Source organism: Oncorhynchus gorbuscha, unplaced genomic scaffold (assembly GCF_021184085.1).
Source record: "Oncorhynchus gorbuscha isolate QuinsamMale2020 ecotype Even-year unplaced genomic scaffold, OgorEven_v1.0 Un_scaffold_814, whole genome shotgun sequence".
In the NCBI taxonomy this organism is placed as follows: Eukaryota; Metazoa; Chordata; class Actinopteri; order Salmoniformes; family Salmonidae; genus Oncorhynchus; species Oncorhynchus gorbuscha.
The window spans coordinates 120-22,500 of NW_025745819.1; the positions used below are offsets into that span (position 1 = coordinate 120).

The window sequence follows — 22,381 nt, forward strand, 5'->3', positions numbered from 1 at the left end:
TCCAAGTTTTCGAGGGCTGCTGTGGATAAAAGAACGACACAGAGACACACACAGAGGCACAGACAGAGAGAGAAACACACACACACACACACACACACACACACACACACACACACACACACACACACACACACACACACACACACACACACACACACCACACACACACAATCCTGGCCCAATTTTTTTTTTTTTTTTTTTTTTTTAACAAAAAATGGCGGGAAACGGGGACCACATTGAAGAGCGCTTCGCCTTTCTTCAGTTTGAATGTTTCTTTCCTTCTTCTGCTAGCTAGCTAGCTAGCTTTTCTTCTGCAGCTAGCTAGCTGTTTACATAGCAATTTTCCTTTGCAATACCGGGTCGATGCGTGGAGCGGACGGAGCAAGCCCCATTTCCGACTCCCTGTTCGAAAAATCCATTTAATATGTAGTCCCCCGATGGGGGACGTATCAGATATTAAACTGATAAGAACAGATACTACACTTGATCTGAGCCAAAAGGCCGAGAAGCGATAACCCACAAATGGAACCCTGCAACCGCCGGGCCCCCGGGGGTCTCAACAGACCTCGGCGGGTTGGCAAAAGCCGGCGGTTCCTTCCTCCCTCCCTCAGTCACTCACTCACTCACGTGTTTTTTGGAAAAAGTCGCTAATGTGTCCTTAAGTCACTGTCCTGGCCCACCTCTGTCTGTCTGTCTGTCTGTCTGTCTGTCTGTCTGTCGGTCGGTCAATTTCTCTTGAAACAAGATAGCGGGCTCTGTAAGAAGCAAAGCCCCTCCAAAAATACGTTGAACTCGTAAGTGTTCCTCTCCACGGAAGTCTTTAGTAAAAGGCGAAAGGCTTGTGCGTAATGAAGAGAAACCAGAATCGTGTGGAAGTCAGAGGCGGGGGCCCGAGACACACTCTGTGCACTCTAGGCCGGGTACCCGCGGGTGCTCCCGGAACCCACTCTTCCAAGTTTTCGAGGGCTGCTGTGGATAAAAAGAACGACACAGAGACACACACAGAGGCACAGACAGAGAGAGAAACACACACACACACACACACACACACACACACACACACACACACACACACACACACACACACACACACACACACACACACACACACACACACACACACAATCCTGGCCCAATTTTTTTTTTTTTTTTTTTTTTTTTTAACAAAAATGGCGGGAAACGGGGGACCACATTGAAGAGCGCTTCGCCTTTCTTCAGTTTGAATGTTTCTTTCCTTCTTCTGCTAGCTAGCTAGCTAGCTTTTCTTCTGCTAGCTAGCTAGCTGTTTACATAGCAATTTTCCTTGACAACGGCAGAAAAGTGTTGCACCGTTCCCGGAGGTACTGCAATACCGGGTCGATGCGTGGAGCGGACGGAGCAAGCCCCATTTCCGACTCCCTGTTCGAAAAATCCATTTAATATGTAGTCCCCCGATGGGGGACGTATCAGATATTAAACTGATAAGAACAGATACTACACTTGATCTGAGCCAAAAGGCCGAGAAGCGATAACCCACAAATGGAACCCTGCAACCGCCGGGCCCCCGGGGGTCTCAACAGACCTCGGCGGGTTGGCAAAAGCCGGCGGTTCCTTCCTCCCTCCCTCAGTCACTCACTCACTCACGTGTTTTTTGGAAAAAGTCGCTAATGTGTCCTTAAGTCACTGTCCTGGCCCACCTCTGTCTGTCTGTCTGTCTGTCTGTCTGTCTGTCGGTCGGTCAATTTCTCTTGAAACAAGATAGCGGGCTCTGTAAGAAGCAAAGCCCCTCCAAAAATACGTTGAACTCGTAAGTGTTCCTCTCCACGGAAGTCTTTAGTAAAGGCGAAAGGCTTGTGCGTAATGAAGAGAAACCAGAATCGTGTGGAAGTCAGAGGCGGGGGCCCGAGACACACTCTGTGCACTCTAGGCCGGGTACCCGCGGGTGCTCCCGGAACCCACTCTTCCAAGTTTTCGAGGGCTGCTGTGGATAAAAAGAACGACACAGAGACACACACAGAGGCACAGACAGAGAGAGAAACACACACACACACACACACACACACACACACACACACACACACACACACACACACACAATCCTGGCCCAATTTTTTTTTTTTTTTTTTTTTTTTTTTTTTTTAACAAAAATGGCGGGAAACGGGGGACCACATTGAAGAGCGCTTCGCCTTTCTTCAGTTTGAATGTTTCTTTCCTTCTTCTGCTAGCTAGCTAGCTAGCTTTTCTTCTGCTAGCTAGCTAGCTGTTTACATAGCAATTTTCCTTGACAACGGCAGAAAAGTGTTGCACCGTTCCCGGAGGTACTGCAATACCGGGTCGATGCGTGGAGCGGACGGAGCAAGCCCCATTTCCGACTCCCTGTTCGAAAAATCCATTTAATATGTAGTCCCCCGATGGGGGACGTATCAGATATTAAACTGATAAGAACAGATACTACACTTGATCTGAGCCAAAAGGCCGAGAAGCGATAACCCACAAATGGAACCCTGCAACCGCCGGGCCCCGGGGTCTCAACAGACCTCGGCGGGTTGGCAAAAGCCGGCGGTTCCTTCCTCCCTCCCTCAGTCACTCACTCACTCACGTGTTTTTGGAAAAAGTCGCTAATGTGTCCTTAAGTCACTGTCCTGGCCCACCTCTGTCTGTCTGTCTGTCTGTCTGTCTGTCTGTCGGTCGGTCAATTTCTCTTGAAACAAGATAGCGGGCTCTGTAAGAAGCAAAGCCCCTCCAAAAATACGTTGAACTCGTAAGTGTTCCTCTCCACGGAAGTCTTTAGTAAAGGCGAAAGGCTTGTGCGTAATGAAGAGAAACCAGAATCGTGTGGAAGTCAGAGGCGGGGGCCCGAGACACACTCTGTGCACTCTAGGCCGGGTACCCGCGGGTGCTCCCGGAACCCACTCTTCCAAGTTTTCGAGGGCTGCTGTGGATAAAAAGAACGACACAGAGACACACACAGAGGCACAGACAGAGAGAGAAACACACACACACACACACACACACACACACACACACACACAACACACACACACACACACACACACACACACACACACACACACACACACACACACACACAATCCTGGCCCAATTTTTTTTTTTTTTTTTTTTTTTTTTAACAAAAATGGCGGGAAACGGGGGACCACATTGAAGAGCGCTTCGCCTTTCTTCAGTTTGAATGTTTCTTTCCTTCTTCTGCTAGCTAGCTAGCTAGCTTTTCTTCTGCTAGCTAGCTAGCTGTTTACATAGCAATTTTCCTTGACAACGGCAGAAAAGTGTTGCACCGTTCCCGGAGGTACTGCAATACCGGGTCGATGCGTGGAGCGGACGGAGCAAGCCCCATTTCCGACTCCCTGTTCGAAAAATCCATTTAATATGTAGTCCCCCGATGGGGGACGTATCAGATATTAAACTGATAAGAACAGATACTACACTTGATCTGAGCCAAAAGGCCGAGAAGCGATAACCCACAAATGGAACCCTGCAACCGCCGGGCCCCCGGGGGTCTCAACAGACCTCGGCGGGTTGGCAAAAGCCGGCGGTTCCTTCCTCCCTCCCTCAGTCACTCACTCACGTGTTTTTTGGAAAAAGTCGCTAATGTGTCCTTAAGTCACTGTCCTGGCCCACCTCTGTCTGTCTGTCTGTCTGTCTGTCTGTCTGTCTGTCTGTCGGTCGGTCAATTTCTCTTGAAACAAGATAGCGGGCTCTGTAAGAAGCAAAGCCCCTCCAAAAATACGTTGAACTCGTAAGTGTTCCTCTCCACGGAAGTCTTTAGTAAAAGGCGAAAGGCTTGTGCGTAATGAAGAGAAACCAGAATCGTGTGGAAGTCAGAGGCGGGGGCCCGAGACACACTCTGTGCACTCTAGGCCGGGTACCCGCGGGTGCTCCCGGAACCCACTCTTCCAAGTTTTCGAGGGCTGCTGTGGATAAAAAGAACGACACAGAGACACACACAGAGGCACAGACAGAGAGAGAAACACACACACACACACCACACACCACACACACACACACACACACAATCCTGGCCCAATTTTTTTTTTTTTTTTTTTTTTAACAAAAATGGCGGGAAACGGGGGACCACATTGAAGAGCGCTTCGCCTTTCTTCAGTTTGAATGTTTCTTTCCTTCTTCTGCTAGCTAGCTAGCTAGCTTTTCTTCTGCTAGCTAGCTAGCTAGCTAGCTTTTCTTCTGCTAGCTAGCTAGCTGTTTACATAGCAATTTTCCTTGACAACGGCAGAAAAGTGTTGCACCGTTCCCGGAGGTACTGCAATACCGGGTCGATGCGTGGAGCGGACGGAGCAAGCCCCATTTCCGACTCCCTGTTCGAAAAATCCATTTAATATGTAGTCCCCCGATGGGGGACGTATCAGATATTAAACTGATAAGAACAGATACTACACTTGATCTGAGCCAAAAGGCCGAGAAGCGATAACCCACAAATGGAACCCTGCAACCGCCGGGCCCCCGGGGGTCTCAACAGACCTCGGCGGGTTGGCAAAAGCCGGCGGTTCCTTCCTCCCTCCCTCAGTCACTCACTCACGTGTTTTTTGGAAAAGTCGCTAATGTGTCCTTAAGTCACTGTCCTGGCCCACCTCTGTCTGTCTGTCTGTCTGTCTGTCTGTCTGTCTGTCTGTCTGGTCAATTTCTCTTGAAACAAGATAGCGGGCTCTGTAAGAAGCAAAGCCCCTCCAAAAATACGTTGAACTCGTAAGTGTTCCTCTCCACGGAAGTCTTTAGTAAAAGGCGAAAGGCTTGTGCGTAATGAAGAGAAACCAGAATCGTGTGGAAGTCAGAGGCGGGGGCCCGAGACACACTCTGTGCACTCTAGGCCGGGTACCCGCGGGTGCTCCCGGAACCCACTCTTCCAAGTTTTCGAGGGCTGCTGTGGATAAAAAGAACGACACAGAGACACACACAGAGGCACAGACAGAGAGAAACACACACACACACACACACACACACACACACACACACACACACACAATCCTGGCCCAATTTTTTTTTTTTTTTTTTTTTTTTTTTTTTTTAACAAAAATGGCGGGAAACGGGGACCACATTGAAGAGCGCTTCGCCTTTCTTCAGTTTGAATGTTTCTTTCCTTCTTCTGCTAGCTAGCTAGCTAGCTTTTCTTCTGCTAGCTAGCTAGCTGTTTACATAGCAATTTTCCTTGACAACGGCAGAAAAGTGTTGCACCGTTCCCGGAGGTACTGCAATACCGGGTCGATGCGTGGAGCGGACGGAGCAAGCCCCATTTCCGACTCCCTGTTCGAAAAATCCATTTAATATGTAGTCCCCCGATGGGGGACGTATCAGATATTAAACTGATAAGAACAGATACTACACTTGATCTGAGCCAAAAGGCCGAGAAGCGATAACCCACAAATGGAACCCTGCAACCGCCGGGCCCCGGGGGTCTCAACAGACCTCGGCGGGTTGGCAAAAGCCGGCGGTTCCTTCCTCCCTCCCTCAGTCACTCACTCACGTGTTTTTGGAAAAAGTCGCTAATGTGTCCTTAAGTCACTGTCCTGGCCCACTCTGTCTGTCTGTCTGTCTGTCTGTCTGTCTGTCTGTCTGTCGGTCGGTCAATTTCTCTTGAAACAAGATAGCGGGCTCTGTAAGAAGCAAAGCCCCTCCAAAAATACGTTGAACTCGTAAGTGTTCCTCTCCACGGAAGTCTTTAGTAAAAGGCGAAAGGCTTGTGCGTAATGAAGAGAAACCAGAATCGTGTGGAAGTCAGAGGCGGGGGCCCGAGACACACTCTGTGCACTCTAGGCCGGGTACCCGCGGGTGCTCCCGGAACCCACTCTTCCAAGTTTTCGAGGGCTGCTGTGGATAAAAAGAACGACACAGAGACACACACAGAGGCACAGACAGAGAAACACACACACACACACACACACACACACACAAAACACACACACACACACACACACACACACACACACACACACACACACACACACACACACACACACACAATCCTTTTTTTTTTTTTTTTTTTTTTTTTTTTTTTTTTTTTTTAACAAAAATGGCGGGAAACGGGGGACCACATTGAAGAGCGCTTCGCCTTTCTTCAGTTTGAATGTTTCTTTCCTTCTTCTGCTAGCTAGCTAGCTAGCTTTTCTTCTGCTAGCTAGCTAGCTGTTTACATAGCAATTTTCCTTGACAACGGCAGAAAAGTGTTGCACCGTTCCCGGAGGTACTGCAATACCGGGTCGATGCGTGGAGCGGACGGAGCAAGCCCCATTTCCGACTCCCTGTTCGAAAAATCCATTTAATATGTAGTCCCCCGATGGGGGACGTATCAGATATTAAACTGATAAGAACAGATACTACACTTGATCTGAGCCAAAAGGCCGAGAAGCGATAACCCACAAATGGAACCCTGCAACCGCCGGGCCCCGGGGGTCTCAACAGACCTCGGCGGGTTGGCAAAAGCCGGCGGTTCCTTCCTCCCTCCCTCAGTCACTCACTCACGTGTTTTTGGAAAAAGTCGCTAATGTGTCCTTAAGTCACTGTCCTGGCCCACTGTCTGTCTGTCTGTCTGTCTGTCTGTCTGTCTGTCTGTCGGTCGGTCAATTTCTCTTGAAACAAGATAGCGGGCTCTGTAAGAAGCAAAGCCCCTCCAAAAATACGTTGAACTCGTAAGTGTTCCTCTCCACGGAAGTCTTTAGTAAAAGGCGAAAGGCTTGTGCGTAATGAAGAGAAACCAGAATCGTGTGGAAGTCAGAGGCGGGGGCCCGAGACACACTCTGTGCACTCTAGGCCGGGTACCCGCGGGTGCTCCCGGAACCCACTCTTCCAAGTTTTCGAGGGCTGCTGTGGATAAAAAGAACGACACAGAGACACACACAGAGGCACAGACAGAGAGAACACAACACACACACACACACACACACACACACACACACACACACACACACACACACACACAATCCTGGCCCAATTTTTTTTTTTTTTTTTTTTTTTTTTTTTAAACAAAAATGGCGGGAAACTGGGGACCACATTGAAGAGCGCTTCGCCTTTCTTCAGTTTGAATGTTTCTTTCCTTCTTCTGCTAGCTAGCTAGCTAGCTTTTCTTTCTGCTAGCTAGCTAGCTGTTTACATAGCAATTTTCCTTGACAACGGCAGAAAAGTGTTGCACCGTTCCCGGAGGTACTGCAATACCGGGTCGATGCGTGGAGCGGACGGAGCAAGCCCCATTTCCGACTCCCTGTTCGAAAAATCCATTTAATATGTAGTCCCCCGATGGGGGACGTATCAGATATTAAACTGATAAGAACAGATACTACACTTGATCTGAGCCAAAAGGCCGAGAAGCGATAACCCACAAATGGAACCCTGCAACCGCCGGGCCCCGGGGTCTCAACAGACCTCGGCGGGTTGGCAAAAGCCGGCGGTTCCTTCCTCCCTCCCTCAGTCACTCACTCACTCACGTGTTTTTTGGAAAAAGTCGCTAATGTGTCCTTAAGTCACTGTCCTGGCTGTCCTGTCTGTCTGTCTGTCTGTCTGTCTGTCTGTCTGTCTGTCTGTCGGTCGGTCAATTTCTCTTGAAACAAGATAGCGGGCTCTGTAAGAAGCAAAGCCCCTCCAAAAATACGTTGAACTCGTAAGTGTTCCTCTCCACGGAAGTCTTTAGTAAAAGGCGAAAGGCTTGTGCGTAATGAAGAGAAACCAGAATCGTGTGGAAGTCAGAGGCGGGGGCCCGAGACACACTCTGTGCACTCTAGGCCGGGTACCCGCGGGTGCTCCCGGAACCCACTCTTCCAAGTTTTCGAGGGCTGCTGTGGATAAAAAGAACGACACAGAGACACACACAGAGGCACAGACAGAGAGAGAAAACACACACACACACACACACACACACACACACACACACACACACACAATCCTGGCCCAATTTTTTTTTTTTTTTTTTTTTTTTTTTTTTTTTTTTTTAACAAAAATGGCGGGAAACGGGGGACCACATTGAAGAGCGCTTCGCCTTTCTTCAGTTTGAATGTTTCTTTCCTTCTTCTGCTAGCTAGCTAGCTAGCTTTTCTTCTGCTAGCTAGCTAGCTGTTTACAGCTGTTTACAGTAGCAATTTTCCTTGACAACGGCAGAAAAGTGTTGCACCGTTCCCGGAGGTACTGCAATACCGGGTCGATGCGTGGAGCGGACGGAGCAAGCCCCATTTCCGACTCCCTGTTCGAAAAATCCATTTAATATGTAGTCCCCCGATGGGGGACGTATCAGATATTAAACTGATAAGAACAGATACTACACTTGATCTGAGCCAAAAGGCCGAGAAGCGATAACCCACAAATGGAACCCTGCAACCGCCGGGCCCCGGGGTCTCAACAGACCTCGGCGGGTTGGCAAAAGCCGGCGGTTCCTTCCTCCCTCCCTCAGTCACTCACTCACTCACGTGTTTTTTGGAAAAAGTCGCTAATGTGTCCTTAAGTCACTGTCCTGGCCCACCTCTGTCTGTCTGTCTGTCTGTCTGTCTGTCTGTCTGTCTGTCTGTCTGTCTGTCGGTCGGTCAATTTCTCTTGAAACAAGATAGCGGGCTCTGTAAGAAGCAAAGCCCCTCCAAAAATACGTTGAACTCGTAAGTGTTCCTCTCCACGGAAGTCTTTAGTAAAAGGCGAAAGGCTTGTGCGTAATGAAGAGAAACCAGAATCGTGTGGAAGTCAGAGGCGGGGGCCCGAGACACACTCTGTGCACTCTAGGCCGGGTACCCGCGGGTGCTCCCGGAACCCACTCTTCCAAGTTTTCGAGGGCTGCTGTGGATAAAAAGAACGACACAGAGACACACACAGAGGCACAGACAGAGAGACACACACACACACACACACACACACACACACACACACACACACACACACACACACAATCCTGGCCCAATTTTTTTTTTTTTTTTTTTTTTTTTTTTAACAAAAATGGCGGGAAACGGGGACCACATTGAAGAGCGCTTCGCCTTTCTTCAGTTTGAATGTTTCTTTCCTTCTTTCTGCTAGCTAGCTAGCTAGCTTTTCTTCTGCTAGCTAGCTAGCTGTTTACATAGCAATTTTCCTTGACAACGGCAGAAAAGTGTTGCACCGTTCCCGGAGGTACTGCAATACCGGGTCGATGCGTGGAGCGGACGGAGCAAGCCCCATTTCCGACTCCCTGTTCGAAAAATCCATTTAATATGTAGTCCCCCGATGGGGGACGTATCAGATATTAAACTGATAAGAACAGATACTACACTTGATCTGAGCCAAAAGGCCGAGAAGCGATAACCCACAAATGGAACCCTGCAACCGCCGGGCCCCCGGGGTCTCAACAGACCTCGGCGGGTTGGCAAAAGCCGGCGGTTCCTTCCTCCCTCCCTCAGTCACTCACTCACGTGTTTTTGGAAAAAGTCGCTAATGTGTCCTTAAGTCACTGTCCTGGCCCTGTCTGTCTGTCTGTCTGTCTGTCTGTCTGTCTGTCTGTCTGTCTGTCGGTCGGTCAATTTCTCTTGAAACAAGATAGCGGGCTCTGTAAGAAGCAAAGCCCCTCCAAAAATACGTTGAACTCGTAAGTGTTCCTCTCCACGGAAGTCTTTAGTAAAAGGCGAAAGGCTTGTGCGTAATGAAGAGAAACCAGAATCGTGTGGAAGTCAGAGGCGGGGGCCCGAGACACACTCTGTGCACTCTAGGCCGGGTACCCGCGGGTGCTCCCGGAACCCACTCTTCCAAGTTTTCGAGGGCTGCTGTGGATAAAAAGAACGACACAGAGACACACACAGAGGCACAGACAGAGAGAGACAAAACACACACACACACACCACACACACACACACACACACACACACACACACACACACACACACACAATCCTGGCCCAATTTTTTTTTTTTTTTTTTTTTTTTTTTTTTTTTTTTTTTTAACAAAAATGGCGGGAAACGGGGACCACATTGAAGAGCGCTTCGCCTTTCTTCAGTTTGAATGTTTCTTTCCTTCTTCTGCTAGCTAGCTAGCTAGCTTTTCTTCTGCTAGCTAGCTAGCTGTTTACATAGCAATTTTCCTTGACAACGGCAGAAAAGTGTTGCACCGTTCCCGGAGGTACTGCAATACCGGGTCGATGCGTGGAGCGGACGGAGCAAGCCCCATTTCCGACTCCCTGTTCGAAAAATCCATTTAATATGTAGTCCCCCGATGGGGGACGTATCAGATATTAAACTGATAAGAACAGATACTACACTTGATCTGAGCCAAAAGGCCGAGAAGCGATAACCCACAAATGGAACCCTGCAACCGCCGGGCCCCCGGGGTCTCAACAGACCTCGGCGGGTTGGCAAAAGCCGGCGGTTCCTTCCTCCCTCCCTCAGTCACTCACTCACGTGTTTTTGGAAAAAGTCGCTAATGTGTCCTTAAGTCACTGTCCTGGCCCTGTCTGTCTGTCTGTCTGTCTGTCTGTCTGTCTGTCTGTCTGTCTGTCTGTCTGTCGGTCGGTCAATTTCTCTTGAAACAAGATAGCGGGCTCTGTAAGAAGCAAAGCCCCTCCAAAAATACGTTGAACTCGTAAGTGTTCCTCTCCCGGAAGTCTTTAGTAAAAGGCGAAAGGCTTGTGCGTAATGAAGAGAAACCAGAATCGTGTGGAAGTCAGAGGCGGGGGCCCGAGACACACTCTGTGCACTCTAGGCCGGGTACCCGCGGGTGCTCCCGGAACCCACTCTTCCAAGTTTTCGAGGGCTGCTGTGGATAAAAAGAACGACACAGAGACACACACAGAGGCACAGACAGAGAGAAACACACACACACACACACACACACACACACACACACACACACACACACACACACACACACACACACAATCCTGGCCCAATTTTTTTTTTTTTTTTTTTTTTTTTTTTTTTTTTTTTTTAACAAAAATGGCGGGAAACGGGGACCACATTGAAGAGCGCTTCGCCTTTCTTCAGTTTGAATGTTTCTTTCCTTCTTCTGCTAGCTAGCTAGCTAGCTTTTCTTCTGCTAGCTAGCTAGCTGTTTACATAGCAATTTTCTTGACAACGGCAGAAAAGTGTTGCACCGTTCCCGGAGGTACTGCAATACCGGGTCGATGCGTGGAGCGGACGGAGCAAGCCCCATTTCCGACTCCCTGTTCGAAAAATCCATTTAATATGTAGTCCCCCGATGGGGGACGTATCAGATATTAAACTGATAAGAACAGATACTACACTTGATCTGAGCCAAAAGGCCGAGAAGCGATAACCCACAAATGGAACCCTGCAACCGCCGGGCCCCCGGGGTCTCAACAGACCTCGGCGGGTTGGCAAAAGCCGGCGGTTCCTTCCTCCCTCCCTCAGTCACTCACTCACTCACGTGTTTTTGGAAAAAGTCGCTAATGTGTCCTTAAGTCACTGTCCTGGCCCACCTCTGTCTGTCTGTCTGTCTGTCTGTCTGTCTGTCTGTCTGTCTGGTCGGTCAATTTCTCTTGAAACAAGATAGCGGGCTCTGTAAGAAGCAAAGCCCCTCCAAAAATACGTTGAACTCGTAAGTGTTCCTCTCCACGGAAGTCTTTAGTAAAAGGCGAAAGGCTTGTGCGTAATGAAGAGAAACCAGAATCGTGTGGAAGTCAGAGGCGGGGGCCCGAGACACACTCTGTGCACTCTAGGCCGGGTACCCGCGGGTGCTCCCGGAACCCACTCTTCCAAGTTTTCGAGGGCTGCTGTGGATAAAAAGAACGACACAGAGACACACACAGAGGCACAGACAGAGAGAGAAACACACACACACACACACACACACACACACACACACACACACACACACAACACACACACACACACACACAATCCTGGCCCAATTTTTTTTTTTTTTTTTTTTTTTTTTTTTTTTAACAAAAATGGCGGGAAACGGGGGACCACATTGAAGAGCGCTTCGCCTTTCTTCAGTTTGAATGTTTCTTTTCCTTCTAGCTAGCTAGCTAGCTAGCTAGCTTTTCTTCTGCTAGCTAGCTAGCTGTTTACATAGCAATTTTCCTTGACAACGGCAGAAAAGTGTTGCACCGTTCCCGGAGGTACTGCAATACCGGGTCGATGCGTGGAGCGGACGGAGCAAGCCCCATTTCCGACTCCCTGTTCGAAAAATCCATTTAATATGTAGTCCCCCGATGGGGGACGTATCAGATATTAAACTGATAAGAACAGATACTACACTTGATCTGAGCCAAAAGGCCGAGAAGCGATAACCCACAAATGGAACCCTGCAACCGCCGGGCCCCGGGGTCTCAACAGACCTCGGCGGGTTGGCAAAAGCCGGCGGTTCCTTCCTCCCTCCCTCAGTCACTCACTCACGTGTTTTTTGGAAAAAGTCGCTAATGTGTCCTTAAGTCACTGTCCTGGCCCACCTCTGTCTGTCTGTCTGTCTGTCTGTCTGTCTGTCTGTCTGTCTGTCTGTCTGTCGGTCGGTCAATTTCTCTTGAAACAAGATAGCGGGCTCTGTAAGAAGCAAAGCCCCTCCAAAAATACGTTGAACTCGTAAGTGTTCCTCTCCACGGAAGTCTTTAGTAAAAGGCGAAAGGCTTGTGCGTAATGAAGAGAAACCAGAATCGTGTGGAAGTCAGAGGCGGGGGCCCGAGACACACTCTGTGCACTCTAGGCCGGGTACCCGCGGGTGCTCCCGGAACCCACTCTTCCAAGTTTTCGAGGGCTGCTGTGGATAAAAAGAACGACACAGAGACACACACAGAGGCACAGACAGAGAGAGAAACACACACACACACACACCACACACACACACACACACACACACACACACACACACACACACACACAATCCTGGCCCAATTTTTTTTTTTTTTTTTTTTTTTTTTTTTTTTTTTAACAAAAATGGCGGGAAACGGGGACCACATTGAAGAGCGCTTCGCCTTTCTTCAGTTTGAATGTTTCTTTCCTTCTTCTGCTAGCTAGCTAGCTAGCTTTTTTCTTCTGCTAGCTAGCTAGCTGTTTAGCATAGCAATTTTCCTTGACAACGGCAGAAAAGTGTTGCACCGTTCCCGGAGGTACTGCAATACCGGGTCGATGCGTGGAGCGGACGGAGCAAGCCCCATTTCCGACTCCCTGTTCGAAAAATCCATTTAATATGTAGTCCCCCGATGGGGGACGTATCAGATATTAAACTGATAAGAACAGATACTACACTTGATCTGAGCCAAAAGGCCGAGAAGCGATAACCCACAAATGGAACCCTGCAACCGCCGGGCCCCGGGGTCTCAACAGACCTCGGCGGGTTGGCAAAAGCCGGCGGTTCCTTCCTCCCTCCCTCAGTCACTCACTCACTCACGTGTTTTTGGAAAAAGTCGCTAATGTGTCCTTAAGTCACTGTCCTGGCCCACTGTCTGTCTGTCTGTCTGTCTGTCTGTCTGTCTGTCTGTCGGTCGGTCAATTTCTCTTGAAACAAGATAGCGGGCTCTGTAAGAAGCAAAGCCCCTCCAAAAATACGTTGAACTCGTAAGTGTTCCTCTCCACGGAAGTCTTTAGTAAAAGGCGAAAGGCTTGTGCGTAATGAAGAGAAACCAGAATCGTGTGGAAGTCAGAGGCGGGGGCCCGAGACACACTCTGTGCACTCTAGGCCGGGTACCCGCGGGTGCTCCCGGAACCCACTCTTCCAAGTTTTCGAGGGCTGCTGTGGATAAAAAGAACGACACAGAGACACACACAGAGGCACAGACAGAGAGAGACACACACACACACACACACACACACACACACACACACACACACACACACACACACACACAACACACACACACAATCCTTTTTTTTTTTTTTTTTTTTTTTTTTTTTTTTTTTAACAAAAATGGCGGGAAACGGGGACCACATTGAAGAGCGCTTCGCCTTTCTTCAGTTTGAATGTTTCTTTCCTTCTTCTGCTAGCTAGCTAGCTAGCTTTTCTTCTGCTAGCTAGCTAGCTGTTTACATAGCAATTTTCCTTGACAACGGCAGAAAAGTGTTGCACCGTTCCCGGAGGTACTGCAATACCGGGTCGATGCGTGGAGCGGACGGAGCAAGCCCCATTTCCGACTCCCTGTTCGAAAAATCCATTTAATATGTAGTCCCCCGATGGGGGACGTATCAGATATTAAACTGATAAGAACAGATACTACACTTGATCTGAGCCAAAAGGCCGAGAAGCGATAACCCACAAATGGAACCCTGCAACCGCCGGGCCCCGGGGTCTCAACAGACCTCGGCGGGTTGGCAAAAGCCGGCGGTTCCTTCCTCCCTCCCTCAGTCACTCACTCACTCACGTGTTTTTTGGAAAAAGTCGCTAATGTGTCCTTAAGTCACTGTCCTGGCCCACCTCTGTCTGTCTGTCTGTCTGTCTGTCTGTCTGTCTGTCTGTCTGTCGGTCGGTCAATTTCTCTTGAAACAAGATAGCGGGCTCTGTAAGAAGCAAAGCCCCTCCAAAAATACGTTGAACTCGTAAGTGTTCCTCTCCACGGAAGTCTTTAGTAAAAGGCGAAAGGCTTGTGCGTAATGAAGAGAAACCAGAATCGTGTGGAAGTCAGAGGCGGGGGCCCGAGACACACTCTGTGCACTCTAGGCCGGGTACCCGCGGGTGCTCCCGGAACCCACTCTTCCAAGTTTTCGAGGGCTGCTGTGGATAAAAAGAACGACACAGAGACACACACAGAGGCACAGACAGAGAGAGAGACAACACACACACACACACACACACACACACACACACACACACACACACACACACACACACACACACACACACAATCCTGGCCCAATTTTTTTTTTTTTTTTTTTTTTTTTTTTTTTTTTTTAACAAAAATGGCGGGAAACGGGGGACCACATTGAAGAGCGCTTCGCCTTTCTTCAGTTTGAATGTTTCTTTCTTCTTCTTCTGCTAGCTAGCTAGCTAGCTTTTCTTCTGCTAGCTAGCTAGCTGTTTACATAGCAATTTTCCTTGACAACGGCAGAAAAGTGTTGCACCGTTCCCGGAGGTACTGCAATACCGGGTCGATGCGTGGAGCGGACGGAGCAAGCCCCATTTCCGACTCCCTGTTCGAAAAATCCATTTAATATGTAGTCCCCCGATGGGGGACGTATCAGATATTAAACTGATAAGAACAGATACTACACTTGATCTGAGCCAAAAGGCCGAGAAGCGATAACCCACAAATGGAACCCTGCAACCGCCGGGGCCCCGGGGGTCTCAACAGACCTCGGCGGGTTGGCAAAAGCCGGCGGTTCCTTCCTCCCTCCCCCTCAGTCACTCACTCACGTGTTTTTGGAAAAAGTCGCTAATGTGTCCTTAAGTCACTGTCCTGGCCTGTCTGTCTGTCTGTCTGTCTGTCTGTCTGTCTGTCTGTCTGTCTGTCGGTCGGTCAATTTCTCTTGAAACAAGATAGCGGGCTCTGTAAGAAGCAAAGCCCCTCCAAAAATACGTTGAACTCGTAAGTGTTCCTCTCCACGGAAGTCTTTAGTAAAAGGCGAAGGCTTGTGCGTAATGAAGAGAAACCAGAATCGTGTGGAAGTCAGAGGCGGGGGCCCGAGACACACTCTGTGCACTCTAGGCCGGGTACCCGCGGGTGCTCCCGGAACCCACTCTTCCAAGTTTTCGAGGGCTGCTGTGGATAAAAAGAACGACACAGAGACACACACAGAGGCACAGACAGAGAGAGAAACACACACACACACACACACACACACACACACACACACACACACACACACACACACACACACACACAATCCTGGCCCAATTTTTTTTTTTTTTTTTTTTTTTTTTTTTTTTTTTTTTTTTTAACAAAAATGGCGGGAAACGGGGACCACATTGAAGAGCGCTTCGCCTTTCTTCAGTTTGAATGTTTCTTTCCTTCTTCTGCTAGCTAGCTAGCTAGCTTTTCTTCTGCTAGCTAGCTAGCTGTTTACATAGCAATTTTCCTTGACAACGGCAGAAAAGTGTTGCACCGTTCCGGAGGTACTGCAATACCGGGTCGATGCGTGGAGCGGACGGAGCAAGCCCCATTTCCGACTCCCTGTTCGAAAAATCCATTTAATATGTAGTCCCCCGATGGGGGACGTATCAGATATTAAACTGATAAGAACAGATACTACACTTGATCTGAGCCAAAAGGCCGAGAAGCGATAACCCACAAATGGAACCCTGCAACCGCCGGGCCCCGGGGGTCTCAACAGACCTCGGCGGGTTGGCAAAAGCCGGCGGTTCCTTCCTCCCTCCCTCAGTCACTCACTCACTCACGTGTTTTTGGAAAAAGTCGCTAATGTGTCCTTAAGTCACTGTCCTGGCCCACCTCTGTCTGTCTGTCTGTCTGTCTGTCTGTCTGTCGGTCGGTCAATTTCTCTTGAAACAAGATAGCGGGCTCTGTAAGAAGCAAAGCCCCTCCAAAAATACGTTGAACTCGTAAGTGTTCCTCTCCACGGAAGTCTTTAGTAAAAGGCGAAAGGCTTGTGCGTAATGAAGAGAAACCAGAATCGTGTGGAAGTCAGAGGCGGGGGCCCGAGACACACTCTGTGCACTCTAGGCCGGGTACCCGCGGGTGCTCCCGGAACCCACTCTTCCAAGTTTTCGAGGGCTGCTGTGGATAAAAAGAACGACACAGAGACACACACAGAGGCACAGACAGAGAGACACACACACACACACACACACACACACACACACACACACACACACCACACACCACACACACACACACACACACAATCCTGGCCCAATTTTTTTTTTTTTTTTTTTTTTTTTTTTTAACAAAAATGGCGGGAAACGGGGGACCACATTGAAGAGCGCTTCGCCTTTCTTCAGTTTGAATGTTTCTTTCCTTCTTCTGCTAGCTAGCTAGCTAGCTTTTCTTCTGCTAGCTAGCTAGCTGTTTACATAGCAATTTTCCTTGACAACGGCAGAAAAGTGTTGCACCGTTCCCGGGTACTGCAATACCGGGTCGATGCGTGGAGCGGACGGAGCAAGCCCCATTTCCGACTCCCTGTTCGAAAAATCCATTTAATATGTAGTCCCCCGATGGGGGACGTATCAGATATTAAACTGATAAGAACAGATACTACACTTGATCTGAGCCAAAAGGCCGAGAAGCGATAACCCACAAATGGAACCCTGCAACCGCCGGGCCCCGGGGGTCTCAACAGACCTCGGCGGGTTGGCAAAAGCCGGCGGTTCCTTCCTCCCTCCCTCAGTCACTCACTCACTCACGTGTTTTTTGGAAAAAGTCGCTAATGTGTCCTTAAGTCACTGTCCTGGCCTCTGTCTGTCTGTCTGTCTGTCTGTCTGTCTGTCTGTCTGTCTGTCTGTCTGTCGGTCGGTCAATTTCTCTTGAAACAAGATAGCGGGCTCTGTAAGAAGCAAAGCCCCTCCAAAAATACGTTGAACTCGTAAGTGTTCCTCTCCACGGAAGTCTTTAGTAAAAGGCGAAAGGCTTGTGCGTAATGAAGAGAAACCAGAATCGTGTGGAAGTCAGAGGCGGGGGCCCGAGACACACTCTGTGCACTCTAGGCCGGGTACCCGCGGGTGCTCCCGGAACCCACTCTTCCAAGTTTTCGAGGGCTGCTGTGGATAAAAAGAACGACACAGAGACACACACAGAGGCACAGACAGAGAGAGAAACACACACACACACACACACACACACACACACACACACACACACACACACACACACACACACACACACACACACAATCCTGGCCCAATTTTTTTTTTTTTTTTTTTTTTTTTTTTTTTTTTTTTTTTTTTAACAAAAATGGCGGGAAACGGGGACCACATTGAAGAGCGCTTCGCCTTTCTTCAGTTTGAATGTTTCTTTCCTTCTTCTGCTAGCTAGCTAGCTAGCTTTTCTTCTGCTAGCTAGCTAGCTGTTTACATAGCAATTTTCCTTGACAACGGCAGAAAAGTGTTGCACCGTTCCCGGAGGTACTGCAATACCGGGTCGATGCGTGGAGCGGACGGAGCAAGCCCCATTTCCGACTCCCTGTTCGAAAAATCCATTTAATATGTAGTCCCCCGATGGGGGACGTATCAGATATTAAACTGATAAGAACAGATACTACACTTGATCTGAGCCAAAAGGCCGAGAAGCGATAACCCACAAATGGAACCCTGCAACCGCCGGGCCCCGGGGTCTCAACAGACCTCGGCGGGTTGGCAAAAGCCGGCGGTTCCTTCCTCCCTCCCTCAGTCACTCACTCACTCACGTGTTTTTTGGAAAAAGTCGCTAATGTGTCCTTAAGTCACTGTCCTGGCCCTGTCTGTCTGTCTGTCTGTCTGTCTGTCTGTCTGTCTGTCTGTCTGTCGGTCGGTCAATTTCTCTTGAAACAAGATAGCGGGCTCTGTAAGAAGCAAAGCCCCTCCAAAAATACGTTGAACTCGTAAGTGTTCCTCTCCACGGAAGTCTTTAGTAAAAGGCGAAAGGCTTGTGCGTAATGAAGAGAAACCAGAATCGTGTGGAAGTCAGAGGCGGGGGCCCGAGACACACTCTGTGCACTCTAGGCCGGGTACCCGCGGGTGCTCCCGGAACCCACTCTTCCAAGTTTTCGAGGGCTGCTGTGGATAAAAAGAACGACACAGAGACACACACAGAGGCACAGACAGAGAGACACACACACACACACACACACACACACACACACACACACACACACACACACACAATCCTGGCCCAATTTTTTTTTTTTTTTTTTTTTTTTTTTTTTTTTTTTAACAAAAATGGCGGGAAACGGGGACCACATTGAAGAGCGCTTCGCCTTTCTTCAGTTTGAATGTTTCTTTCCTTCTTCTGCTAGCTAGCTAGCTAGCTTTTCTTCTGCTAGCTAGCTAGCTGTTTACATAGCAATTTTCCTTGACAACGGCAGAAAAGTGTTGCACCGTTCCCGGAGGTACTGCAATACCGGGTCGATGCGTGGAGCGGACGGAGCAAGCCCCATTTCCGACTCCCTGTTCGAAAAATCCATTTAATATGTAGTCCCCCGATGGGGGACGTATCAGATATTAAACTGATAAGAACAGATACTACACTTGATCTGAGCCAAAAGGCCGAGAAGCGATAACCCACAAATGGAACCCTGCAACCGCCGGGCCCCGGGGGTCTCAACAGACCTCGGCGGGTTGGCAAAAGCCGGCGGTTCCTTCCTCCCTCCCTCAGTCACTCACTCACTCACGTGTTTTTTGGAAAAAGTCGCTAATGTGTCCTTAAGTCACTGTCCTGGCCCACTGTCTGTCTGTCTGTCTGTCTGTCTGTCTGTCTGTCTGTCGGTCGGTCAATTTCTCTTGAAACAAGATAGCGGGCTCTGTAAGAAGCAAAGCCCCTCCAAAAATACGTTGAACTCGTAAGTGTTCCTCTCCACGGAAGTCTTTAGTAAAAGGCGAAAGGCTTGTGCGTAATGAAGAGAAACCAGAATCGTGTGGAAGTCAGAGGCGGGGGCCCGAGACACACTCTGTGCACTCTAGGCCGGGTACCCGCGGGTGCTCCCGGAACCCACTCTTCCAAGTTTTCGAGGGCTGCTGTGGATAAAAAGAACGACACAGAGACACACACAGAGGCACAGACAGAGAGACACACACACACACACACACACACACACACACACACACACACACACACACACACAATCCTGGCCCAATTTTTTTTTTTTTTTTTTTTTTTTTTTTTTTTTTTTTTTTTTAACAAAAATGGCGGGAAACGGGGGACCACATTGAAGAGCGCTTCGCCTTTCTTCAGTTTGAATGTTTCTTTCCTTCTTCTGCTAGCTAGCTAGCTAGCTTTTCTTCTGCTAGCTAGCTAGCTGTTTACATAGCAATTTTCCTTGACAACGGCAGAAAAGTGTTGCACCGTTCCGGAGGTACTGCAATACCGGGTCGATGCGTGGAGCGGACGGAGCAAGCCCCATTTCCGACTCCCTGTTCGAAAAATCCATTTAATATGTAGTCCCCCGATGGGGGACGTATCAGATATTAAACTGATAAGAACAGATACTACACTTGATCTGAGCCAAAAGGCCGAGAAGCGATAACCCACAAATGGAACCCTGCAACCGCCGGGCCCCGGGGGTCTCAACAGACCTCGGCGGGTTGGCAAAAGCCGGCGGTTCCTTCCTCCCTCCCTCAGTCACTCACTCACGTGTTTTTGGAAAAAGTCGCTAATGTGTCCTTAAGTCACTGTCCTGGCCCCTGTCTGTCTGTCTGTCTGTCTGTCTGTCTGTCTGTCTGTCTGTCTGTCTGTCTGTCGGTCGGTCAATTTCTCTTGAAACAAGATAGCGGGCTCTGTAAGAAGCAAAGCCCCTCCAAAAATACGTTGAACTCGTAAGTGTTCCTCTCCACGGAAGTCTTTAGTAAAAGGCGAAAGGCTTGTGCGTAATGAAGAGAAACCAGAATCGTGTGGAAGTCAGAGGCGGGGGCCCGAGACACACTCTGTGCACTCTAGGCCGGGTACCCGCGGGTGCTCCCGGAACCCACTCTTCCAAGTTTTCGAGGGCTGCTGTGGATAAAAAGAACGACACAGAGACACACACAGAGGCACAGACAGAGACACACACACACACACACACACACACACACACACACACACACACACACACACACACACACACACACACACACACACACACACAATCCTGGCCCAACAATCCTTTTTTTTTTTTTTTTTTTTTTTTTTTTTTTTTTTAACAAAAATGGCGGGAAACGGGGGACCACATTGAAGAGCGCTTCGCCTTTCTTCAGTTTGAATGTTTCTTTCCTTCTTCTGCTAGCTAGCTAGCTAGCTTTTCTTCTGCTAGCTAGCTAGCTGTTTACATAGCAATTTTCCTTGACAACGGCAGAAAAGTGTTGCACCGTTCCCGGAGGTACTGCAATACCGGGTCGATGCGTGGAGCGGACGGAGCAAGCCCCATTTCCGACTCCCTGTTCGAAAAATCCATTTAATATGTAGTCCCCCGATGGGGACGTATCAGATATTAAACTGATAAGAACAGATACTACACTTGATCTGAGCCAAAAGGCCGAGAAGCGATAACCCACAAATGGAACCCTGCAACCGCCGGGCCCCCGGGGGTCTCAACAGACCTCGGCGGGTTGGCAAAAGCCGGCGGTTCCTTCCTCCCTCCCTCAGTCACTCACTCACGTGTTTTTTGGAAAAAGTCGCTAATGTGTCCTTAAGTCACTGTCCTGTCTGTCCCTGTCTGTCTGTCTGTCTGTCTGTCTGTCTGTCTGTCTGTCGGTCGGTCAATTTCTCTTGAAACAAGATAGCGGGCTCTGTAAGAAGCAAAGCCCCTCCAAAAATACGTTGAACTCGTAAGTGTTCCTCTCCACGGAAGTCTTTAGTAAAAGGCGAAAGGCTTGTGCGTAATGAAGAGAAACCAGAATCGTGTGGAAGTCAGAGGCGGGGGCCCGAGACACACTCTGTGCACTCTAGGCCGGGTACCCGCGGGTGCTCCCGGAACCCACTCTTCCAAGTTTTCGAGGGCTGCTGTGGATAAAAAGAACGACACAGAGACACACACAGAGGCACAGACAGAGAGAGACACACACACACACACACACACACACACACACACACACACACACACACACAATCCTGGCCCAATTTTTTTTTTTTTTTTTTTTTTTTTTTTTTTTTTTTTTTAACAAAAATGGCGGGAAACGGGGGACCACATTGAAGAGCGCTTCGCCTTTCTTCAGTTTGAATGTTTCTTTCCTTCTTTCTGCTAGCTAGCTAGCTAGCTTTTCTTCTGCTAGCTAGCTAGCTGTTTACATAGCAATTTTCCTTGACAACGGCAGAAAAGTGTTGCACCGTTCCCGGAGGTACTGCAATACGGGTCGATGCGTGGAGCGGACGGAGCAAGCCCCATTTCCGACTCCCTGTTCGAAAAATCCATTTAATATGTAGTCCCCCGATGGGGGACGTATCAGATATTAAACTGATAAGAACAGATACTACACTTGATCTGAGCCAAAAGGCCGAGAAGCGATAACCCACAAATGGAACCCTGCAACCGCCGGGCCCCCGGGGGTCTCAACAGACCTCGGCGGGTTGGCAAAAGCCGGCGGTTCCTTCCTCCCTCCCTCAGTCACTCACTCACGTGTTTTTTGGAAAAAGTCGCTAATGTGTCCTTAAGTCACTGTCCTGGCCCACCTGTCTGTCTGTCTGTCTGTCTGTCTGTCTGTCTGTCGGTCGGTCAATTTCTCTTGAAACAAGATAGCGGGCTCTGTAAGAAGCAAAGCCCCTCCAAAAATACGTTGAACTCGTAAGTGTTCCTCTCCACGGAAGTCTTTAGTAAAAGGCGAAAGGCTTGTGCGTAATGAAGAGAAACCAGAATCGTGTGGAAGTCAGAGGCGGGGGCCCGAGACACACTCTGTGCACTCTAGGCCGGGTACCCGCGGGTGCTCCCGGAAC

At 49.2% G+C, this 22,381-nt stretch overlaps 46 non-coding genes across 46 annotated transcripts; all 46 read right to left on the reverse strand.

Annotated features, from left to right (window-relative positions):
* Nucleotides 1–324: 324 nt before the first annotated feature.
* Nucleotides 325–513, reverse strand: LOC124020320. The gene has a single exon (XR_006835953.1). It is a non-coding gene; the product is annotated as a U2 spliceosomal RNA (small nuclear RNA).
* A 238-nt stretch (nt 514–751) lies between these two features.
* On the reverse strand, nt 752–868 carry LOC124020325. The gene has a single exon (XR_006835958.1). It is a non-coding gene; the product is annotated as a U5 spliceosomal RNA (small nuclear RNA).
* A 450-nt stretch (nt 869–1,318) lies between these two features.
* Nucleotides 1,319–1,509, reverse strand: LOC124020318. The gene has a single exon (XR_006835951.1). It is a non-coding gene; the product is annotated as a U2 spliceosomal RNA (small nuclear RNA).
* A 234-nt stretch (nt 1,510–1,743) lies between these two features.
* On the reverse strand, nt 1,744–1,859 carry LOC124020381. The gene has a single exon (XR_006836013.1). It is a non-coding gene; the product is annotated as a U5 spliceosomal RNA (small nuclear RNA).
* A 416-nt stretch (nt 1,860–2,275) lies between these two features.
* LOC124020389 lies at nt 2,276–2,466 on the reverse strand. The gene has a single exon (XR_006836021.1). It is a non-coding gene; the product is annotated as a U2 spliceosomal RNA (small nuclear RNA).
* A 231-nt stretch (nt 2,467–2,697) lies between these two features.
* LOC124020383 lies at nt 2,698–2,813 on the reverse strand. The gene has a single exon (XR_006836015.1). It is a non-coding gene; the product is annotated as a U5 spliceosomal RNA (small nuclear RNA).
* A 451-nt stretch (nt 2,814–3,264) lies between these two features.
* LOC124020400 lies at nt 3,265–3,455 on the reverse strand. The gene has a single exon (XR_006836032.1). It is a non-coding gene; the product is annotated as a U2 spliceosomal RNA (small nuclear RNA).
* Nucleotides 3,456–3,693: 238 nt separating this feature from the next.
* LOC124020326 lies at nt 3,694–3,810 on the reverse strand. Its single transcript, XR_006835959.1, has one exon. It is a non-coding gene; the product is annotated as a U5 spliceosomal RNA (small nuclear RNA).
* Nucleotides 3,811–4,233: 423 nt separating this feature from the next.
* Nucleotides 4,234–4,424, reverse strand: LOC124020412. Its single transcript, XR_006836043.1, has one exon. It is a non-coding gene; the product is annotated as a U2 spliceosomal RNA (small nuclear RNA).
* A 234-nt stretch (nt 4,425–4,658) lies between these two features.
* On the reverse strand, nt 4,659–4,775 carry LOC124020327. The gene has a single exon (XR_006835960.1). It is a non-coding gene; the product is annotated as a U5 spliceosomal RNA (small nuclear RNA).
* A 401-nt stretch (nt 4,776–5,176) lies between these two features.
* On the reverse strand, nt 5,177–5,367 carry LOC124020424. The gene has a single exon (XR_006836054.1). It is a non-coding gene; the product is annotated as a U2 spliceosomal RNA (small nuclear RNA).
* A 235-nt stretch (nt 5,368–5,602) lies between these two features.
* LOC124020328 lies at nt 5,603–5,719 on the reverse strand. Its single transcript, XR_006835961.1, has one exon. It is a non-coding gene; the product is annotated as a U5 spliceosomal RNA (small nuclear RNA).
* Nucleotides 5,720–6,171: 452 nt separating this feature from the next.
* LOC124020324 lies at nt 6,172–6,362 on the reverse strand. Its single transcript, XR_006835957.1, has one exon. It is a non-coding gene; the product is annotated as a U2 spliceosomal RNA (small nuclear RNA).
* Nucleotides 6,363–6,595: 233 nt separating this feature from the next.
* LOC124020329 lies at nt 6,596–6,712 on the reverse strand. The gene has a single exon (XR_006835962.1). It is a non-coding gene; the product is annotated as a U5 spliceosomal RNA (small nuclear RNA).
* A 415-nt stretch (nt 6,713–7,127) lies between these two features.
* LOC124020335 lies at nt 7,128–7,318 on the reverse strand. The gene has a single exon (XR_006835968.1). It is a non-coding gene; the product is annotated as a U2 spliceosomal RNA (small nuclear RNA).
* A 242-nt stretch (nt 7,319–7,560) lies between these two features.
* On the reverse strand, nt 7,561–7,677 carry LOC124020330. The gene has a single exon (XR_006835963.1). It is a non-coding gene; the product is annotated as a U5 spliceosomal RNA (small nuclear RNA).
* A 422-nt stretch (nt 7,678–8,099) lies between these two features.
* On the reverse strand, nt 8,100–8,290 carry LOC124020347. The gene has a single exon (XR_006835979.1). It is a non-coding gene; the product is annotated as a U2 spliceosomal RNA (small nuclear RNA).
* A 252-nt stretch (nt 8,291–8,542) lies between these two features.
* On the reverse strand, nt 8,543–8,659 carry LOC124020331. Its single transcript, XR_006835964.1, has one exon. It is a non-coding gene; the product is annotated as a U5 spliceosomal RNA (small nuclear RNA).
* A 406-nt stretch (nt 8,660–9,065) lies between these two features.
* LOC124020359 lies at nt 9,066–9,256 on the reverse strand. Its single transcript, XR_006835990.1, has one exon. It is a non-coding gene; the product is annotated as a U2 spliceosomal RNA (small nuclear RNA).
* A 239-nt stretch (nt 9,257–9,495) lies between these two features.
* LOC124020332 lies at nt 9,496–9,612 on the reverse strand. The gene has a single exon (XR_006835965.1). It is a non-coding gene; the product is annotated as a U5 spliceosomal RNA (small nuclear RNA).
* A 431-nt stretch (nt 9,613–10,043) lies between these two features.
* LOC124020370 lies at nt 10,044–10,234 on the reverse strand. Its single transcript, XR_006836002.1, has one exon. It is a non-coding gene; the product is annotated as a U2 spliceosomal RNA (small nuclear RNA).
* A 247-nt stretch (nt 10,235–10,481) lies between these two features.
* On the reverse strand, nt 10,482–10,597 carry LOC124020380. Its single transcript, XR_006836012.1, has one exon. It is a non-coding gene; the product is annotated as a U5 spliceosomal RNA (small nuclear RNA).
* Nucleotides 10,598–11,024: 427 nt separating this feature from the next.
* Nucleotides 11,025–11,215, reverse strand: LOC124020382. The gene has a single exon (XR_006836014.1). It is a non-coding gene; the product is annotated as a U2 spliceosomal RNA (small nuclear RNA).
* A 241-nt stretch (nt 11,216–11,456) lies between these two features.
* Nucleotides 11,457–11,573, reverse strand: LOC124020333. Its single transcript, XR_006835966.1, has one exon. It is a non-coding gene; the product is annotated as a U5 spliceosomal RNA (small nuclear RNA).
* Nucleotides 11,574–12,003: 430 nt separating this feature from the next.
* LOC124020385 lies at nt 12,004–12,194 on the reverse strand. Its single transcript, XR_006836017.1, has one exon. It is a non-coding gene; the product is annotated as a U2 spliceosomal RNA (small nuclear RNA).
* A 248-nt stretch (nt 12,195–12,442) lies between these two features.
* On the reverse strand, nt 12,443–12,559 carry LOC124020334. The gene has a single exon (XR_006835967.1). It is a non-coding gene; the product is annotated as a U5 spliceosomal RNA (small nuclear RNA).
* Nucleotides 12,560–12,987: 428 nt separating this feature from the next.
* On the reverse strand, nt 12,988–13,178 carry LOC124020386. The gene has a single exon (XR_006836018.1). It is a non-coding gene; the product is annotated as a U2 spliceosomal RNA (small nuclear RNA).
* Nucleotides 13,179–13,414: 236 nt separating this feature from the next.
* Nucleotides 13,415–13,531, reverse strand: LOC124020336. Its single transcript, XR_006835969.1, has one exon. It is a non-coding gene; the product is annotated as a U5 spliceosomal RNA (small nuclear RNA).
* Nucleotides 13,532–13,954: 423 nt separating this feature from the next.
* LOC124020387 lies at nt 13,955–14,145 on the reverse strand. The gene has a single exon (XR_006836019.1). It is a non-coding gene; the product is annotated as a U2 spliceosomal RNA (small nuclear RNA).
* A 244-nt stretch (nt 14,146–14,389) lies between these two features.
* LOC124020337 lies at nt 14,390–14,506 on the reverse strand. Its single transcript, XR_006835970.1, has one exon. It is a non-coding gene; the product is annotated as a U5 spliceosomal RNA (small nuclear RNA).
* Nucleotides 14,507–14,943: 437 nt separating this feature from the next.
* On the reverse strand, nt 14,944–15,134 carry LOC124020388. The gene has a single exon (XR_006836020.1). It is a non-coding gene; the product is annotated as a U2 spliceosomal RNA (small nuclear RNA).
* Nucleotides 15,135–15,375: 241 nt separating this feature from the next.
* Nucleotides 15,376–15,491, reverse strand: LOC124020384. Its single transcript, XR_006836016.1, has one exon. It is a non-coding gene; the product is annotated as a U5 spliceosomal RNA (small nuclear RNA).
* A 433-nt stretch (nt 15,492–15,924) lies between these two features.
* Nucleotides 15,925–16,114, reverse strand: LOC124020425. Its single transcript, XR_006836055.1, has one exon. It is a non-coding gene; the product is annotated as a U2 spliceosomal RNA (small nuclear RNA).
* Nucleotides 16,115–16,346: 232 nt separating this feature from the next.
* Nucleotides 16,347–16,463, reverse strand: LOC124020338. The gene has a single exon (XR_006835971.1). It is a non-coding gene; the product is annotated as a U5 spliceosomal RNA (small nuclear RNA).
* A 425-nt stretch (nt 16,464–16,888) lies between these two features.
* LOC124020319 lies at nt 16,889–17,077 on the reverse strand. The gene has a single exon (XR_006835952.1). It is a non-coding gene; the product is annotated as a U2 spliceosomal RNA (small nuclear RNA).
* A 249-nt stretch (nt 17,078–17,326) lies between these two features.
* On the reverse strand, nt 17,327–17,443 carry LOC124020339. The gene has a single exon (XR_006835972.1). It is a non-coding gene; the product is annotated as a U5 spliceosomal RNA (small nuclear RNA).
* A 442-nt stretch (nt 17,444–17,885) lies between these two features.
* LOC124020390 lies at nt 17,886–18,076 on the reverse strand. The gene has a single exon (XR_006836022.1). It is a non-coding gene; the product is annotated as a U2 spliceosomal RNA (small nuclear RNA).
* Nucleotides 18,077–18,319: 243 nt separating this feature from the next.
* Nucleotides 18,320–18,436, reverse strand: LOC124020340. Its single transcript, XR_006835973.1, has one exon. It is a non-coding gene; the product is annotated as a U5 spliceosomal RNA (small nuclear RNA).
* A 411-nt stretch (nt 18,437–18,847) lies between these two features.
* Nucleotides 18,848–19,038, reverse strand: LOC124020391. Its single transcript, XR_006836023.1, has one exon. It is a non-coding gene; the product is annotated as a U2 spliceosomal RNA (small nuclear RNA).
* Nucleotides 19,039–19,276: 238 nt separating this feature from the next.
* Nucleotides 19,277–19,393, reverse strand: LOC124020342. The gene has a single exon (XR_006835974.1). It is a non-coding gene; the product is annotated as a U5 spliceosomal RNA (small nuclear RNA).
* Nucleotides 19,394–19,811: 418 nt separating this feature from the next.
* On the reverse strand, nt 19,812–20,001 carry LOC124020427. Its single transcript, XR_006836056.1, has one exon. It is a non-coding gene; the product is annotated as a U2 spliceosomal RNA (small nuclear RNA).
* Nucleotides 20,002–20,249: 248 nt separating this feature from the next.
* Nucleotides 20,250–20,366, reverse strand: LOC124020343. Its single transcript, XR_006835975.1, has one exon. It is a non-coding gene; the product is annotated as a U5 spliceosomal RNA (small nuclear RNA).
* A 443-nt stretch (nt 20,367–20,809) lies between these two features.
* LOC124020428 lies at nt 20,810–20,999 on the reverse strand. The gene has a single exon (XR_006836057.1). It is a non-coding gene; the product is annotated as a U2 spliceosomal RNA (small nuclear RNA).
* Nucleotides 21,000–21,236: 237 nt separating this feature from the next.
* On the reverse strand, nt 21,237–21,353 carry LOC124020344. Its single transcript, XR_006835976.1, has one exon. It is a non-coding gene; the product is annotated as a U5 spliceosomal RNA (small nuclear RNA).
* A 414-nt stretch (nt 21,354–21,767) lies between these two features.
* LOC124020430 lies at nt 21,768–21,957 on the reverse strand. The gene has a single exon (XR_006836059.1). It is a non-coding gene; the product is annotated as a U2 spliceosomal RNA (small nuclear RNA).
* A 232-nt stretch (nt 21,958–22,189) lies between these two features.
* On the reverse strand, nt 22,190–22,306 carry LOC124020345. The gene has a single exon (XR_006835977.1). It is a non-coding gene; the product is annotated as a U5 spliceosomal RNA (small nuclear RNA).
* Between the last annotated feature and the right edge of the window lie 75 nt (nt 22,307–22,381).